The sequence below is a fragment of the Microtus ochrogaster genome, unplaced genomic scaffold (genome assembly GCF_000317375.1).
Source record: "Microtus ochrogaster isolate Prairie Vole_2 unplaced genomic scaffold, MicOch1.0 UNK71, whole genome shotgun sequence".
NCBI classification, from domain to species: Eukaryota; Metazoa; Chordata; class Mammalia; order Rodentia; family Cricetidae; genus Microtus; species Microtus ochrogaster.
In genome coordinates, this window is record NW_004949169.1 from 484933 (window position 1) to 492215 (window position 7283).

Below are 7283 nucleotides of genomic sequence, written 5' to 3' on the forward strand. Positions count from 1 at the left end.
TTTTTAAGAGATTTTGATTATTAAATTCAACAGTATGAATTCTTTCAGATAATTTCCCTTCACCATTTGCCATAGATTGAAATTTGTCTGTAAAATTAATGTTATCCTTTTCAAAGATATTAATTTTTTCAGCTTGCTTTTTATTATTCATCTGTAAAGACTGTATCATCTCTACATTTTATTCATTCTTGGCTCTGTTATCAAACTATTTTATTAAGAATATAATAAAAAAAAACAAAGCTAAATTCCAAAATAAAATTAATGAATGTATAAGAAAAATCACAGACACCTTTCAGAATACCATCCATAGTGTAAGCAAAATGGTTACTAAATTCCTGAATGGTTATATTGTCTATAATCATATAATTTTCAAATTTATTAATTCACTTACATTCCTTAAGAAATTTCAGTAAATTGTTGTAGCTGTAATAATTTTTATTGGCCAGCAGGTGGCACGATTTTAGCTATGTGACTTAGTGCCATGACCAGTGGCAGCATGAACATTCCCGCTTTGGTTCCTGTCTAAAAACTGATAAATATGCTTTGCTTGGCAAGTTAATAGCAATTATTGAGTTGACCTGATTTTGGTATGGCCTAAGTTAGTAATATACATTAATCCAAATCTGTTTTTTCTCCACTACTTTTTTATTGTTCAGAAATAATATGGAATGCATGTAGAAAGTACCCTGAAACCATATTTTTCTCATATGAGTGAAAAAAGACCTGTATTTCTCATACATGGTAACTGACATGGTGTCACACATTTCAGTTCACCATATATGTACATCTTTTCTCTTTTTTCTTTCTTGTGACCACCAAAGCTACCAACTCATGTGAACCCTCGTTATTCAGGTAATAAAAATCTACAAAGCACTGGACTGATACAAAGATTCACATTTATATGGAGTTCCTATTCCTGAGATAGATATTGAAATCTGCCACAGTTGAAATGGACTGGAATATAAAAATTCATTAGTCTAGGGCTATATATTTTCATGTAACAGTTGTTGCATTCAGAGAACATCTAGTGGCATCTGTGGGAATGTGGTATCAGGACACATTTGGTGTCACGTTTCAAGAAACCAGAACCAATTTCCAGGGCAAACATTTTGGATTACGGCTCTGTCCTGCTCCAGATGGAATCTTACACCATACCATGAAACCTGAAGTAGGTACAATGCTTGTGAAGGAAGACTCTTGGTTATTTAAAGTAATGCTAAACTGGATCATGACTAATTGTTACAGTGCCAAAGAAAATGATGAGGTTAACTGAAGTTCAGATTATAGCTGATTATGAGATAAGGTAAAATGAGAATATGTATTATTTTGCATTAAATATATACCTAGAACTGAGGCAGTTTAAAGTCTTAAATAAAGCACTTCTAATCATTGCCTGAATTTGTAGAATGGGTGTTCAAGATAGTGCCTTGGCCAGCTGGGCCTTTATTAATCTGCACTGTTCCAAATAATTGTAGCCATAAAAGAACCATGTCTATAAGAGAAAAGATTCTACTACAAGCCTGGAACAGGGGAAAGTGAAACTCATTTGTCCTATAGATACCCAGGTCCCTCACTTACCCTCTTTTCCTGAAGCTTTAATAAACAGAAAATTAAAAGTATATTTTTACAAAGTATATAAATTACTTATTAATTTTCAAATGCTATTTTTATATTTTCCTGTATTTTAATTTTGAAGTCATTATTAATCCCAAAGATATGAAAGTATTTTCAGAGTTTTTTTATTAAATAATTTTCCACTTAAATTTTGTTCCTACGTTAATGATATATTATAAATTATATTTTTTAAAATTATAGAAGAGATATTCAAGTATGAATTTGTTATTTACATATGGATGAACTTCTTTTCCAAAAAGAGATTTTTAAGTATGACGTTTACTACCACATTGCTCTGATTCTTTGCAAAATTAATTATTATTTACAGATGAGACTTCAGTATTTATACAAGCTCATTATGTATAGGTTTTACAAGTAATGGTTGAGGATTGATTTTTGTTATTTCTATAGCTTTCCAATTTTAATTTACATGACATTTAAAACATATTTATCATTTCAATATGTTTTAAATATTAACAAAAAAGACTTAAGCATACTTTATATGTATCTGTCTATTTAAAATGTTATTCATTTATGTTTTGCTTTCTTTAGATAGAAAAGTCAATAAAGAGTTTGGTGTTATAGACATAGCCAGAAGACAGGTGACAAGTTAAGAAGATATGAGCCTATACCTCTGTAAGATCCAATATGTAATTATTTTATACCTCCTAGAAAGGAGATTATAGAAATTAATGAACGAAATTTACATTCATTGATTTTTATGCAATCAAATCTACAAGCAAAGTAGTTTAATATTTGTTTCAGTAATATCTTTTAGAAAGGCTTATTTAAAATAAAAATATTCACTCTTCATAGCAGTGTTGGGAAAAACTTTCTATTATACTATTTTGGATGTAACATATGAATGGAAGCTCTTCAGAAGGAGGATTTTGCCAAATCTTAGAAAAATCTTGAAAAAATAAAATTTGATCTAATAATTCCTCCTCATACAGTCCATCTATGTCAATAAACATATACAGATATATAGAAGGAACTGCACAACTGATAGATAGGATACAAGATCAACTCCAAAAGAATCAGTTTCCCTCCTATGCACAAAGGACAAAAAAGCAGAGAGGGAAATCAGAGAAACATTACCTTTCACGATAACCACAAATAGCATAAAATATCTTGGGGTAAATCTAACCAAGGGATTGAAAGATCTATTTGACAAGAATTTAAGTCTTTGAAGAAAGAAATTGAAGAGGATACCAGAAAATGGAAGGATCTCCCTTGCTCTTTGATTGGGGGGATAAACATAGTAAAAATGGCAATTCTAACAAAGGCAATCTATAGATTCAATGCAATCCCCATAAAAATCCCATCAAAATTCTTCACAGACCTTAAGAGAACAATAATCAACATTATATAGAAAAACAAAAAACCCAGGATAGCTGAAACAATCCTATACAAGAAAGGTACTTCTGGAGGCATTATCATCCCTGACATCAAACTGTATTACAGAGCTATATTAATGAAAATAACCTGGTATTGGCATAAAAACATGGATGTTGACCAATGGAATTGAATTGAAGACCCAGATATTAATCCACAAACCTATGAACACCTGATTTTTGACAAAGGAGCTAAAATTATACAATGGAAGAAAGAAAGCCTCTTTAACAAATAGTGCTTGTATAACTGGATGTCAACCTTTAGAAGAATGAAAATGGATCCATATCTATCACCATGCACAAAACTCAAGTCCAACTTAATTAAAGCCCTCAATATAAATTTGACAACACTGAATCTGATAGATTAGAAAGTGAGAAGTAACCTGCAATACAGGGGCACAAGAGAACACTTCCTATGTGTAACCCCAGTAGCACAGATAATAAGAACAACAATGAATAAATGGGACCTCCTGAAACTGAGAAGCTTCTGTAAAGAAAATGACACAGTCATTAAGATAAAGAAGCAATCTACTCAATGGATGACAGATGGATATATAGACAGAGACCCACATCAGAGCAGTGGACTGAGCTCCCAAGGTCAAGCTGAAGATCAGAAGGAGGAAGAATATGAGCAAGGAAATCCAGACCACTGACACAATGTGCCTGAGCTAATGGGAGCTCACCAAATCTCGCTGGAATGGTACTGAATGAGCATGGGATCAAATTGGTCCCTCTGAATGTAACTGACAATTGGGGCAGACTTACTTGCCAATTATAATGGCATTGGGATTTGTCTCTGCTGCATTTACTGGCTTTTTGGGATCTTATTCTATTTGGATGCATACCTTCCTAAGCCTGGATTGACTGGGGAGGGTCTTGGATTTCCCCACGCACAGGGTACCCTGCTCTCTCTTGGGACTGGAGGGGAAAAAGGAGAGGGTGCATGGGAGGGAGTGGAAGGGAAGTGGGAGGAGGGGAGGGAGTGGAAATTTTGGATGGTATTATTTATAAAGTATTAAAAATATTAGAGAAAATAAATGTTAAAAAAAGAAGAAAGAAAACCAATGTTTTGGGATGTATATCAGGCCCTTTGTAGTGGGTAGCATGGAAAAAATATTTATTCCCTTGTACCTCTATCATAATCCTTCTGAGTCAAGAAGAGAATGTCACTTTGTTCCTGATAATCTGAACTGTGATAATTTCTTTTTCTAATAAAGATAGGCAATCTTAGGAATGGAGCATCTGGCAAAAAATATCTGTCTAGACTTCATCAATACTATTCTTGTTTGAGTTGTATACATTTAGGGTATTTATGCATTAAGTTGCACGTTTGGCAAGTATTGCTGCTGTTATTGTTCAAAATAGCAGTAGAAATACATATAACAAATAATAAGTAATATATAGGAAACAGGCCATACAATATCATTTTCTATTTTTTATAGCAATAACAGAATACCTGAAACTGGTTACTTTATAGTATATACAACATTAGATTCTGAAGACTAGGTAAAATTAAGTCAGTTGGAGAAAGGAGACTGGGCTAATTTTTTAATTTGTTTTCTGGTCTAAGCTTGCAGAGTAGGGTTACATCTATCTGGGTAGAGAGGATGAATATGGCATGTAAGGGACGAAAGGGCGGAGAGCAGGCAAGGTAGATAGTTCTTTGCAGAAGCCTAGAAGCTGTTTGCTGTAGAGGCATGGATGACTAGAGTAGGGTGAGCACTACATATGGGACTTGAGCCAAATACAGTAGGTTGGGAAGGTTGTGTGGAGGGGAGAGTCAAACAAACTCAACAGATTAGATACTACTAAAGGATATGTAGGCTCTAATTGAATAGAAAGTTTGGATATTGGTTCTGGATACTAGTCAGTTCAAGATAGAGTGGTCAGCATTTAAAAAGGACCTTCTTCAGCATCATATAGTGAGACGTGATATCACATGAACAAGAGAAAAGGGACATAGTTTAAAAGGGGACATAATTTAAAGACAGCTATTAGTCTTTCATAATTTAGATTAATCTCTTCAAGATGGTGGATGTCTTATTGTTTATGTATCTATTATCAACACTCTTCTTGTTGACTGAGTTTTCTGTCATGCCCACCCAGTTCCTGCCGTCATTAAGTCCTAAAGAAATCATACAGAGGTCTACATTAGTTATAAACTGATTGGCCCATTATCTCAGGCTTCTTATTAACTCTTATAACTTATATTATAACCCATTATTTTTTGTCTATGTTAGCCATGTGGATTGGTACCTTTTTCATTAAGGAAGTCACATCTTGCATTGTCTGTGACTGGATCAGGACTGCAAAAAAGAACTTCTTTCTTTCCAGAATTCTGTTCTCATTGACCTGCCTCTACTTTCTGTCTGGTTGTCCTACCTATACTTCCTGCCTGGCTACTGGCCATTCAGCATTTATTTAAAATAAAATTGACAGAATACAGACCATTGTCCCACACCACTTCAATTGGTGCCCCATGTTGGGCACCAATTGTTACAGGAAAAGGAGCCACTTGTTTGTCCTGGCAGCCCAGGTAGTTTACACCTGAAATAATCACACAGAAACTGTATTCATTAAAACATTGCTTGACCCATTAGTTCTAGTTTCTTTCATTTATTTTTGCCTTTTGTTCTCAATCCTTACCACTGTACTAAAGAAAGTTTCCTACTATGTACAGATGGTCTCTTAGACTGTGATATGGATTCTCCCTAACATTCCCTTTGAGTTAATTCACTTTTCCTTTTTTTATTGAAAAAAATTTCCACATCCTCCCCACCTACCACCTCCCTCTCCTTTGCCCTACTCCCTCCCCCTCCCTCTCCAACCAAAGAGCAGTCAGGGTTCACCGCCCCGTGGGAAGTCCAAGGTCCTCCCCCATCCATCCAGGTCTAGGAAGGTGAGCATCCAAACAGGCTAGGCTCCCAAAAAGCCAGTATATTCAGCAGGATCAAAACCCAGTACCATTGTACTTGGCCTCTCATCTACCCTCATTGTTCACCATGCTCAGAGAGTCCAGATCTATCCCATGCTTTTTCAGTCCCAGTTCAGCTGGCCTTGGTGAGCTCCCAATAGATCAGCCCCACTGTCTCAGTGGGTGAGCGAACCCCTCACAGTCCTGACTACCTTGCTCATGTTCTCCCTCCTTCTGCTCCTCACTTGGACCTTGGGAGCTCAGTCCAGTGCTCCAATGTGGGTCTCTTTCTCTCTCTCAATCTATTGCCAGATGAAGGTTCTATGGTGATATGCAAGATATTTATCAGTATGGCTACAGGACAGGGCCATTTCAGGTTCCCTCTCCTCAGCTTCTCCAGGAACTAGCTGAGGATATCACCCTGAACACCTGGGAACCCCTCTAGAGTCAAGTCTCTTGCCAACCCTAAAATGGCTCCCTTAATTAAGATATATACTTCCCTGCTCCCATATCCACCCTCCCATTATCCCAAACATGCCATTGCCCCAAGCTCTCCCCATCCTCCCCTTCTCACTTTTCTCTCCTCAATCCCCCTTATCCCCATCCCACCCCACCGCAAAGTTCCCAATTTTTGCCTGGCAATCTTGTCTACTTCCAATATCCAAGAAGATAACTATACATTTTTCTTTGGGTTCAACTTCTTATTGAGCTTCTCTAGGATCATGAATTATAGGCTCAATGTCCTTTATTTATGGCTAGAAACCAATTATAAGTGAGTACATCCCACATTCATCTTTTTGGGTCTGGGTTACCTCATTCAGGATAGTGTTTTCTATTTCCATTCATTTCCTTGCAAAATTCAATATGTCATTGATTTTTAACACTGAGTCGTACCCTATTATGTATATATTCCATATTTTCTTCATCCATTCTTCCATTGAACGGCATCTAGGTTGTTTCCAAGTTCTGGCTATTACAAATAATGCCGCTATGAACATAGTTGAACAAATGCTTTTATGATAGGGCATATCTTGGGTATATTCCCAAGAGTGGTATTGCTGGGTCCTGAGATAGGTTGATCCCAAATTTCCTGAGAAATGGTGACACTGATTCCAAAGTGGTTGCACAAGGTGCATTCCTACCAGCAATGGATGAGTGTACCCCTTACTCCACAACTTCTCCAGCATAGGCTATCATTGGTGTTTTGATTTTAGCCATTCTGACATGTGTAAGATGGTATCTCAAAGTTGTTTTGATTTGCATTTCCCTGATTGATAAGGAAGTTGAACATGACCTTAAATGTCTTTTGGCCATCTGAACTTCTTCTGTTGAGAATTCTCTGTTCAGCTCAGTGTCCCATT